The sequence below is a fragment of the Epinephelus moara genome, chromosome 13 (assembly GCF_006386435.1).
Source record: "Epinephelus moara isolate mb chromosome 13, YSFRI_EMoa_1.0, whole genome shotgun sequence".
Taxonomy (NCBI): domain Eukaryota; kingdom Metazoa; phylum Chordata; class Actinopteri; order Perciformes; family Serranidae; genus Epinephelus; species Epinephelus moara.
The window spans coordinates 9,545,839-9,558,334 of record NC_065518.1 but is presented as its reverse complement, the minus strand read 5'-3'; the positions used below and the strand labels follow the sequence as shown (position 1 = coordinate 9,558,334).

Below are 12,496 nucleotides of genomic sequence, written 5' to 3'. Positions count from 1 at the left end.
TAGGAGGCAATATAAAGTTGTCTTGGTTTAGACTACAGAGCCACTGTGTTATTATTTTATCACCATCATAAATATAGGGGCAACTCATGACCCTCAGCTACACATTAGCAACAACAGAAGCTAGCAAAAGACAAGCGCCATGTGATATTTTAGTGGGTCAGCTGACGTCCTGTACTGTAAACGGTGCCACAAAGCTAGAAGTGCTTGGGACAATCAGCTCGAGGCAGTATTTAGACACACATAAAAAAACCTATGTAATGTGTGTGTGTCTGTGAAACTCTGACAGAGACAAGAGAGGAGCAGCACGCCTCTTAATAACACCAAAACACCGTCGAGACTCTCAGCGTAGCTTTTTATTACATTACTGTTTTGGTAAAAACATTTACCCGCCAGTGTAGCGGGTGGCCCTCTGAGATTTACTCACCAGATGGAAAATCTATCCACATTTGGCGCTAGGCAGGTGTTAATTTTGGACCCCGTACAGAATATTTTTGCGGGTGTCAGGGGCGACATGAAGGGAGTGTGTAGCTCAGCTAATTTGATAGCTATATAAAGAAAAATGTTGACATGAGTCACCTACAGTGGACTACGTGTGTGAAAACCATAGACTATGGTATGGTATCTATACTGGTATATCAGTATAGATGCACGATAATATCGGTCGGTTTATTCCACTACAGAAGAGACTTGATGATCACTAAAATTAGGTGGGTTAAAAAGTGGATAAATTAATATAGGTATCGGTTAAAGGTCAAATGAGGTGTTGTTTATCGGCATATCGGATATTGGCAAAAAATCCAATATCGTGCCTCCCTACTAAACAGTTTAAACTGTAAGCTGAAGCTGATCTGGCCAAAACTAATGGATAATCACTTGAAATAGTTAGCAGGATTTAGTGGATATTTTGAAACGAAAATCCGTTTGTTGCCAAGCATTAATGGGTGGTGATAACAAATATGAAGTGCACATTCATCGTCATGAAGCTGCACTTTTCAGTCTTTTAAAACAAACCACAAAAAGACAATTTTTGTCTCACCAGCCAAGCGCAGCAGAGAGCTGCTTCTGGGACGTTACTGACACACTCTGTGGCGCATTGCGGAATCACAACCATTGTCAAGAGCAGTGGGTCCCAACTGGAGGGTCGTGGTCCAAAAGTGAGTAATGGCTCCATTTTGAATGGACCACCAATGACTCACGACCTTGTCAAGTTTGTAAAAAAAACACACTTGACTTTAGAGTACAGTGAATTTCAGGAACAGAGCTTTTATTTGAAGTACAGTTTCCTGCTGTAGAGTGAGTGACTAATGGACAGCTACTAGACAGAGACAGCAAACTAGCTCAATGACATGGCCAAACGCAAGTATGATGTTGAATATATTAAACAGTGTGGACATTGAACTAATGACTAAGAAGAAATCTGAACCCCGAGGCTGGACCTGTTGGGAACCACTGGTCTAGAGTGGCCAGGATCAGCTGCAGCTGCAGCTACTGCGTTGCAGCTGGAATATGGTAAAGCCACGTCCGGTGGAATCCACAGTGACAGAGAGGCTTGGACAGTCTGCATACAAATTATTTATTTAGCTAAATGCATCAGTAAAAGTTGCGAGAAGTGTGTAGCCCAATGTAACAGAGCAGAAGTACATATATGTTATCACAAATGTACTCGAGTAACAGTAAAAAGTATGCTGCAAAACTTGCTTTGATAGAAGCACAATTGAGTACAAAGACCCAAAAACCTAAGTTTGCATTCTGAAGGCCAACTGAATAACCAGAGGTCTTCATTTTGGTCTTGTGATTACGCAGTTATTTAACAGCACTAGTACTGTAGTTGCCGGTGACATGTGCGGTGGCCTTAACCGCAGTGGCAATAAAACAAAAATACAATGATCAAGAGGTGGAGTTTTGCAGAGGCTTGCCAAACCATCAGGCGTTGGAACAAGTCCGTATAAATTTCCTCAAGCATGATAGATTACAAAACAGGGAGCAATAAAACCCCAGCCTTTCTCCTGCATAGCCAACTATTTATCCAGCTCCTAATTCATGGGTGTTTGAGAGGAATTCGAGCAGTGGAGGCTGTGTGGGAGATGATAACATCATCTCAGACCCTTGTTTACCGGAAAAAAAAAATCCTGGTAAAGTTTTATTTGCAGCAGCAGTGAGGACAGAGCATTAAGCTCACTGATTGGATATCAAAAAAGGTCAAACTGTTCTGTACTCATGGATTTTTTCCCTTACAGTTATGAAATGCTGACCTATATACAGTGCATGTTGGAAGAGCAGGGTAGCCATAGTGGGACTTGGGTCTTGGCCAAATTTTTAAATTGTGGGGTTTTAGAAGCACCTCTTTGCTCTCAGTTACTCATTACCTCAGCAGATAGTATGTTGAAGGGTGGAAAATTTCCCAAGTGGAAGCTGTATAGCATATTTGTTCTTTTGCTTCTTATCACATGCATTTTAACACTATTGACTTAATCATTAAAGCCATCAACCGTACTTTTCTCTATGTTTGGGAGGTGGTTGACTGTGGTACAACGATTTGTGTACACTATACACACAGTACAGCAAATATAATGTACTTTGTACATCAGAGCTGAAATCTTGGGCTTTTTGCTAAAAAAGCCCAAAAACTCTCTGGTTCCAGCTTAATAATGATGATTATCTACTGCTTTACTCAGTTTTATTTCATAGTAAGTAGAACATTCAGGGTTTTTTTCAATGTTTGATTGGACGAAACAACCAAAAGCTTGTTGGCAATTACGTGACAACAATGATACACAAAATTCAGATGGCAGGTAGTAAGTTTAAAGCCATATACTGCCGCGTGAACTGGAGATGTGACTATATAAAAAAGTTTGGTTGAACCTGCAGGCAGAAGGTTTCGTCAGAGAAGTGAAACTCATTTTGGATGTTATCTAGACCAGTGGTTTTCAAACTTTTTGTGCCGAAGACCTCTTACAGCTTCTGTAACGTGTGTTATTACTCTTATCATGACATAAAGGTTTGTTTTTAATTACTAATATCAAATAATTGACAATCAACTATTACTCATGAAATATTTCACAAAATGATTCAAGAATTGATTTTAAACTTTTAAAATTACATCAAAGCAGCAATAACACATCCATTTAAACAGGAAATAATGTAAGATAATGTGATGTGTCACACACTTTTAATCCCCACGCGCAAACAGTGACAAATAGATTCCCCGTGAAGTTTCTTTTAATTAAATTAAATTAAAATTTTTAGGTAGAGTTTGCCTCTTTATTAGGAAATGGGTGTGCATAACATACCGATAATGTCAATTAAAAGTTCATCCATGACATTTCATAAAGGCCCAGTTAAATTTTGCAATGGTAATGTGTGATTATCACAAAATCCAACAGCACACCTGGAACCACTGCTCTAGACTTCCTAATGTTAGATGGCAAGCTGATGATCACGTACAAGAGTCCACTGGACCATAACTATTTTGTGTGACGTTCAGTCCACAACTGGGGTGAGTAAATGTGCTTGAGTATAACTGTCTTTTATATTTCAACTCTCTGTATGATGCACTGCTGTCAGGCTAACGTTACTAGCTAGCCTTCGTTTCATTAGCTTTTGTGTAGTGTTGGTAGTCTTTGTCGCCAGTCACCTGCCCTCCATCTCGACAGTTCATCGATATATGACGTCATATGCAAAGAAGCTATTTGAAAATGTTGCTTTAGACTCTGGGAGCTTCTGATGGCCATTTTTCAAACAACAAAAACAATGTATCTTGGGTGTGTCGGAACAATGGACAACCAAGAAAGATGTACAGGTGGAGGAGATACCTGCACATCAATGCAACTGGGCTGGAAGGCCACAAAAAGGTTCGCAGGCTGAGATCAATGCAAAAAAAAAGTCAATTTATTTAGGACATGCGTGCAGAAAAAGAAGGGTGCAAGAGGTAGCGCTGATGATAGTCAAGGACTGCAACATTTACTGCAGTTTTAATTCACTTTTAATTAGGGCATTAACAGAAAAGTCGATTTGTCGACGTGTCGACGTCAGTGGCACAAGTCGACACCAGTCGACACCCCCCGGGAGGAGTCGACAAGTCGTGTGTTTTTTCCCTCTCTCTCTCTCTCTCTCTCCCTCTGTGTGCTTGTGTACGGAATGCAATCACTGACTCTGACTGGCTAAAGGCCCGAACATACTCGGGCGGAATGTAAGCCCGAATGACTGCGGACATTCCTCGCGGAGTCTGCTCCGCTAATAGTACGCCCGAGTATGTTCGGGCCTGAGAGTGACAGACACACATCACATGTGTGGAGATACTTCACTTTCCTCCGCCGTGTCAATGTGATGACGTCATCAAATGACTTGTCAACTCGACTTAGACTTTATTGACAGACAGGTCGACCTGAAAAAATCAAAGTCGTTAATGCCCTACTTTTTATTATTTTTTGCACTTTAAGCACCCTTCTTTTTGTGCACGGATGTCCCAAATACATTGAGAGCCCTAAGACTTTGCATTTTACAAACAACTAATTAACTGAGAAATGAGTCAATAGATAAATCAATAATGAAAACATCAGTTACAGACCCAGTACATAGCTAAGTATTCACATATACATATGCCTTGTATGTACTGTATGTACAGGAATAGACAGCATACAACAAACCATTTAACACTGCATCTGTCAAAACAAACAATTTAGAGTAAATCTTCAATTATTTTTTATTACTTTAATCTTAACTTCTCTTGTCTCTGAAGCCCACATACAAACTCACTCATAATCACACACATTAATTCCTCTTGGGAACTCTGATTATAAACTGATTATCTTCCGCCCCAGGGGCACAGATACTGAAATTGTTATTGCCAGTTTAATCTCAAATCCACATGAAGGGAATCCCTCTGTACGACACAACGCCTCAGTGTTTATGACACAGTAGAAAAAAGTAGCCACTTTATTGTCTTGGGAACTGGTTGTTTAATATGTCTGCAAATGCGTAATGACTTAATTTCTATTCCACTGCATAAATTGAGGCAGCGCTCGCACAGAGAGGGAGCGAGAGCGGTTCAATGCCTGTTTCCTTTATTGGCCGGAGAAAGTAGCCAGGCTGTTTAACACAGCCGCACTTCTTTCTTATTAACACCAGTCAGCTTGGCTCTGCCCGGGTACAACTGGGGCCACTCACANAATGTCAGCAAATGTCGGATGGACTCCTGCTCGTAAAGTGCTCCGCTTCAACCTGGCAAAAATAAACCTCACGGGCCACGGTGCCAAGTATTCCCGTTGATGAAAAGCCAGTTGTGAGTGGCCCCAGTTGTACCCGGGCAGAGCCAAGCTGACTGGTGTTAATAAGAAAGAAGTGCGGCTGTGTTAAACAGCCTGGCTACTTTCTCCGGCCAATAAAGGATACAGTATTTTACAAATTATTTTTCCTTGTAATCTGGAGGCTTCTGAAGCACAGGCTGGCTGAGAGAGGCCACAGAGAGCAGCAGAGACAGACAACGGTTCAATGGCAAAGAGAAACAACAAAGCCAAGGGGGAGCCTCTGGTAACCATCTGCATGGAAACCACTGCTCAACAGAAACAACTGAAACAAAAAAGAAACGTATGAAGAATAAAGCGAAACCAAACCTACTAAGTAGAAAAAGAAAGGGAGGGGCCACAAACCACAACACTGAGACACAACCACAAAGTTGGAGCACTCAGGCTGACATCTGATGTCATGTGCCTGTGTGCTGCAGGGGGATGGGGCGTTACTGTATCTCGAAGACAGCAGGACCCCCAGTGGTCTGTGTGAAGACCGGTGCAGAGTGCACTGATAATCTCTTGTCGTGTTCACCATGACAGCATGCTTATCAGCAGTGGAGCTTCGTGGGCCTCCAAATGCAACACAAACCCGCTACGACATCACACTGAAAGGTTAGCCTCATTCTTCTCTGATAATGAGGTTCGAACTGCCAGTGAGAACACACTCATTACTCTGCGTGCCAGAAATTACTGCAGAAAACAGCATGGAATTTCCTTTATGGCACAAAGGACAGAGGACACACATTACTGCTTATGAGTACTGATAGATAGATAGATAGATAGATAGATAGATAGATAGATAGATAGATAGATGTACAAGTTCAAAGCAGTTGAAGCAACAAGCTGCACGTACTGTATATTTTCCCATCAGATCTGGATGTTGTGGAACAAGAGGTGGTTTGTGAGAAGTAGATGGCCTTGAGGCGGTGACTAACCCACCCAAATAAGCAGGTCATCATGATCTCATTACTGTTTGGACTCTTAATTAGCATGCATTGTGATATATAGGCATATACAGACAAACACGCCTGCTGTTTGTTTGTTGGTCATCTGAGCGACCTCTTGATGCATAAACAAGCTGATTTATTTGCTCAAATAAAAATAAACTGAATCAAACATTTCTACGCGAGTGCTCTGAATAAAGATGGCTTTGTGCAGCTAAATACAGTATGTTGGTAAACAGAAGCTATACTCTACGCCGCCACAAAATCTCTATTAGCCCGGTTCCAGTGCAGAAACCCGTGATGATCAGATGACTTTTTGTGGTTGGCTGCATTCACCCTGGCTGAATAGATCCTATGAAAAAACCTACAAGTCTATATCATATGGGTGCTGTAATCTAATTAGTCATAGGCGAAAACACAGACAACGTGGTGAAGTGCCCTGGGGCCCAGCCTCTATGGGATGAGCAACAGTCAGCTGAGGTCAAGCAGAACGTAAAGGCAAGACAATAACAGGCCTGCTATTCTAGGATGTGCATTTTATGTAGGAAAAGACAACATTAGAGCAAGTCACGTGTGATGCTAACCTCAGCTACTCAGCTGCAGATATGTCAGCTGTCCTTAACTGGCCAGGTCTCCCTTGTAAAAGAGATCCTTGATCTCAATGCAGGGTCCCCTATCTTTTGAAGAAGTAACTTTCCAGGACCTTTCCACAAGTTTTTCATGACAACACAGGACAGCACATGCTCACAAATACAAGTCATATAATTTACCTGTAGGCCTAATACTGATGCATTCAGTTTTATTGCTCCTTTTTTACTGATGCAGACTTCATGATGAAGTGGCTCAGTTTCATTAGAGATGACAGCTACACAAATCACTGTCAACTGTACAATAAGGTCGTCTAGCCTTTTAAAAATTCTACATCTATTCACATTTCACCCGTGCCCGATCTTCATGGGAAGAACACAGCAATACATTGGGGGAAAAAAGACTGTGATGTTCACGTGACACACTTTTCTATCGCCTTTGACGGCTCTAGGAGCTGACAAGAGTTGACATGGCTAAACAAAAGCAAATGAAAAACCATTATCAGGGCGTACGGGGCGGGGAGAGAGCAGGCGCCTCATGTACAAAGGCATCGTCCTTGCTGCAGCGGCCATGGGTTCGATTGTCACCCATGTCATTCCCTCTTCTCTCCCCCCTTCACGCTACACTGTCCTAGTCTAGTCTGCTAGTCTGAGAATTCCACTCGTGGCTCCGGACAAAATAAATCTGACGCTGAAAAGTTCCCTGCAATCTCTTGCGAACCATGGATGCATAAAGAGAACTGGATGTAATTCCTATGAAAGTCGCCAAGTGGCGCATGAAGCCAAAATATTTCAACTTCGCGGATATCAAATAACCTGAATGTTCCACATTGTTGGGCCTATAGAACAAGCGCACTTCAGACTTTTGCCGGCTGAGCGACTAATTTCCAGTTTAGCCCTCCGCTAACATGAATGCGGATACAATTATTTAATCATGTGGCTCTGAATGACGTTTAAAATAACAATTTGGCAGATACTGATATACTTTTGTTGTTGTTGTGCATTTTGTTTTTATTTATTCATCCTTTGTGCCAGGAAAATAAAGAAACAGTTTTCAAGTCATTCAGCCCTTCATTATACTCTTTGAATGAGCACAACTTCAACTTCAAACTGCTTCAAAAGCCTTTTTACTACATAAAATATATATCTTAATGTCCTTTCTAATTTCTTTTTTGCATTGCTGTAAAAAGTTTAACAAATTTCTCCTGAGCGGCTAATTTCCGGTTTAGCGCTCCGCTAATTTGAATGCGGATAAAATTATTGAATCATGTGGCTCTTCTAGAATTTTGGAATGTTATCGGACCATGTCCTAATGGTAAAACGAATCATTTCGCAGGGGCTGTGATGCTCCAAAAAATTATTTATTATTTATTATCTTTTTGGGCCAAACAGCATCACTTGACAGATCCCGAATTTGTAATTCCACAGTTTGGCTGCGTTGTCAAATTGTCTTCAACGCCTGCCGCTGTCCTTGGGGCTTGGTGTAAACAGCTAGACTAACTGAAATTAGAGCAAAAATAAAAAAGGGAGTGTTTTTCCGTTCCACTTTGCATCTGGTAAACCTGATTTGAAGTGTCAAAGGGGTCAAGCTTTAAACAAAATACGCTCCTAGATTTGTGTAAGTGAGTGATAAGCTAAAATACAATTAAAAGTTTCTAGTATAACAAAGATCATTTCCAGGTCATCTGATCATTTTAATCCATTTCCAGGTGTTACCATGACTGGGAAACTAGTCTCTAAATGTTTAGGATTTCCAGGATGTGTGGAAACTCTGCAATTGGACTGGATTAAATAAAGGCTGAATAAAAATACCTTGGTCCGAGGCCTAAAAACCAATGTCTGAGTTATTCACATCGACATATGGGCAAACAATGTAGCTGCTCCCTCGGGACAATTACTTCCATGCCGAGGACATTCCTTATACTCAAATGCATCATTTGCACATGTTCTATTAAATCTGACGAATAAAACAAACATCTAATCAACTGCATCTCCATTTAACCCAAAAAATAATCCCAAGAGACAAAAAGGGAGCAAACGGGAGGCAAATCCTCGGACCACCCGATTCACCAGACTCAGTTCAGGAATAGCTCTCGACATATTGGCCTACCCAGCATGCCCTCTGCCTCTCTAGACAGCTCTGACATCATTATACAGCAGATACAGACCAGGACATCAGCTGCACAGCCAAGGTTATATAAGTGAACGCTCTATGTTTCTAAGCATTAAGCGCTGCTGCCCCGCCATGGGGAATAGGAGGGGATGGGAGTAGACGAGCAGAGAGGGAGAGGGAAAGGAGAGGAGGGGGTGAGGGATAAGGAGAAGGAAAAGGAGCGAGGAGGCCAGGAAGAAAGACAGACAGAAACCGGGTCACAAAAAGAGAGGCCCACTGGGGTGCTCGCTGCTGGGAGAGACTGAAGAAGGTCACCTCTGGCCCCCTAAAGGAGCCCCAGCCAACAGGAAGAGAGGAGAGGAGAAAGAGACGACGAGGTCACATGGGGCTACACCCATCCACCTTCTGTGTGTTCTTTCATGTACAGCACTCTTACATCACTCAGTATTCCCCATATGCTTTCCCTTTATGCATGAAAAAAAAAACTATTTACAATAAAGGAAAAAGGTGAAGAATAACGTGCCAGCGTGTGAGAAAACATCCCCTAAATGTTTCTCTGAGTTCATCTATTTGTTTCTTTTCACAAAAGCTTCTGCCCCCTTCGTCGCCTACACTTTGTCTATTTAAAATCTGTAGAGAAAATGTTTAGACTTGACTGGTGGGTTTGTCCCGGGCTAATAATCAACCCGGGGAGAGAACACTATGATTTAAACGGATGGCTAATGATTAATGAACAGTGGGCATCTGGGGCCATACCAGCTGATCTGACATAAATTAGCTGTGCCAGTGAGGTTTTGTATAAAATCCTGAGACTCTATAGGGGTTTAGCACCACATATATTTACATAACAATAACAGAAACATTATTTATTCATAAAGGTGTGTGCAGTCTTCCAGACACCATTGCACTTGAGAACTTTCGGAGGAATAATTAAGCCTATATGCTATTAGAAACAACAGTATGACTTCATCAAGAGAGACATTTTGTGCCAGATTTACAGTATCCAAGTTTACAAAGACATCCCAGGTCTGATAATTTAGACATCCAGGAGTCAAAACTGTTTAATTTCTTTCACTGTTTACAATGTTGACGGGAAAATCCATACACTCTCCTTTTAAAATAAGCCTTGGTGTGCCAGAGGAAATGCTTCTGTTGCCAGCTTGATGGATTCAACTGCAGGAGCATACAGCTTTTAGACTGTCACTTTCTATCAGCACAGTGCAAGATACTACTGTGAAAATGAATGCGACTGAGAATGGAGACCCTGAAAAGGCTCTGGGCAGAGTGGTTACATTGAGTGATTTAATTATTACAGCGCTGTAATGTGGTGATGAGGGACTTCACACACAAACAGCTGCAAACGCACTGAACAAACTGTCACCATTATATCCATGATCTGCTGCACGGAGATTATTTGCACTGGGGGATTTTCACATGGTCCCGGTGAATGATTGTCAGTGCTGCCTGTCAGCAGTCAGTCTGGGCTGCGGGACATCGGGCTGTATTAATCGAGTGTTTCTTGACAACATTAAGCATTTCGGTTCCCTCACAATCAGTGCAGACATGTCAAGGCAACTTCCTGGGCAATGTTGTCTTTGTTGCAGAAAGTACACCCCCATTTTAATGAGTTGTACAGTATTCTGAGGACATGTTTATATCTAAAACACACCGAAACACACACAGTTGTACAACTGAGTCAGAGCGTCTGTGGTAATTTAATACCCAACCCAGACAGTTTTAATGCAGTGCACACTGTGCCTCACTAGAACACTTTGTTCTGATATTGGCAGTTTGTGATACACATGAACTCATGGGCTCTGACAGTAATTATCTGGGATGCACGGGACATATGTTGCAATGTGGTCAGTAATATAACCATAAAGCACAATAAAAGACTATTTAACCCTGAATACCTGCACGTCAGCATCACAGGGACGATTACACACAATGATAAACTACATTTCCAGACATGCATGATGATTGTTAATCTCCACACACTGAGCTCAGTTTAGACAGATTCATGTGCACAAAGGTGAGCTAATGCAAGTTCACCTAAGGTCGGTCCCCCTTCATTAGAGCCTGACCTTAGTATCAGTAATCATTTGGATCAGTAACACTGCTATAAGCACTGGAGTATTGGTGATAGTATTAAAACAAGCATGCACACATGCATTACAGCCTCACTCCTGCACCTCAAGGAGAAAATGGGGACAACAGAATTAGGGTCAAGTGAGTGAACTGCACGGCTCACTGTAGCATATTCCCCATATAATATGGGTGTATCATCGCTGGTGATCTCTATCGATCCGTCTGTCTCTATCTGTGTGTGTGCACGTGTGCATGCGTTATTGGACCATGCGCGCGCCAGAGTGCAGCAGGCATAAATCCAAGTTCGGGCCTGTGTGCAGCACATATAGTACAGGCATGATACACACACAGAAAGAGGCAGCATGACCGCTGCACAGTCACATCCGGCATTGTTAGCGTCTAATTGACAACTAAGCAAAGGGAAACGTCAACAATGGTGGCGGGATGGCTGCAGACCAGCGAGGTTAGACCCTGCCTACTGCACAGTACACCGTGTGTTCCTTGGCTGCTGCTCTGATCTGTCAAACCAGCCCAGGCTACAGGAGCTAGCACCGCCAAACAACTGCACACACACACATATACACACACACACACCACGCTGTGAACGTCGGGCGGGTTAAAGCCTGATAACGACACTTACCGTCGGTTACCCCCACGCGGTCTGGACACCAGTTCGGGTTGGATATTAGGGCATTGGGCGGAAATGAAGCGGGAGAAAGTCAGCAGGGCTCCTCCGGTTTGTGCACAAGTGTAGCGGCAGCGCTGAGTGGCTACACGTCCCCCCTCGCTCCGAAGCCCAGTCCTCCACTAAGCTGCTGCTGCGCCTCGTACTGCCAAAATTATCTCCCTCCCCACACACACACACGGCTGCCTCGTCCTCCTTCTTGCAAAGCTTTTCGCGTGGAAACGAGTAGTTTGTTTCCCCCTTTTTGTTGCCTTCCAGTAGCGTTTGGATGGACTGCAACGACAGGAGGGAAAGAAGCAAAAAAGAAATACTACACGGTCGCTCCTCCCTCCGCTGATGTACTGTACAGTAAGGGGAGCTCGGCCTGGCTGGGTAACCACTTATTAAAACTATCTACCGCTCTCTACAGGACCACCACTGTAAAGCACAGACTGTACACACAAACACATGTTGGGACCTGAAATGCGGAACATCCCCTGCCTTGGATCGCCTCTGCTTTCCTTATTTATTGACTTCATCATCATCACTGCGCCGAAGCCCCCTCCTTCCTCCTTTCTCCTCTTCCTCCTCCTCCCTGTGGGAAGGTGAGATTAGTCCACCTTGTACTAGGTGGGTGAGACAGTCCAGATTTAGTGAAGGGACGAGACTGGACTGTTAAATGCTGTAATAAGATACACACACAAACATCTAGATGAAATCAATAATAATATAATCACTTTTTAGATTTTTCATGATTGGTTTCAGTGTGGTCAATAAGCCAATTAATCCACTAATTGTCCCCTGACATGAAT

The 12,496-nt window shown here is 42.7% G+C and overlaps 1 protein-coding gene across 2 annotated transcripts in view; it reads right to left on the bottom strand.

Moving 5' to 3' along the window:
• Positions 1–12,168, bottom strand: part of LOC126399613 (thyroid hormone receptor alpha-B) — a 227,492-nt gene extending 215,324 nt beyond the window's left edge. Inside the window, exon 1 of one of the 2 annotated variants that reach the window (XM_050059706.1) lies at positions 11,661–12,168. The gene's annotated coding sequence lies outside the window, so the exon portion shown is untranslated. The remainder of the gene's footprint in view (positions 1–11,660) is intronic. The other variant, XM_050059708.1, reaches the window with a different exon arrangement.
• Positions 12,169–12,496: the final 328 nt, after the last annotated feature.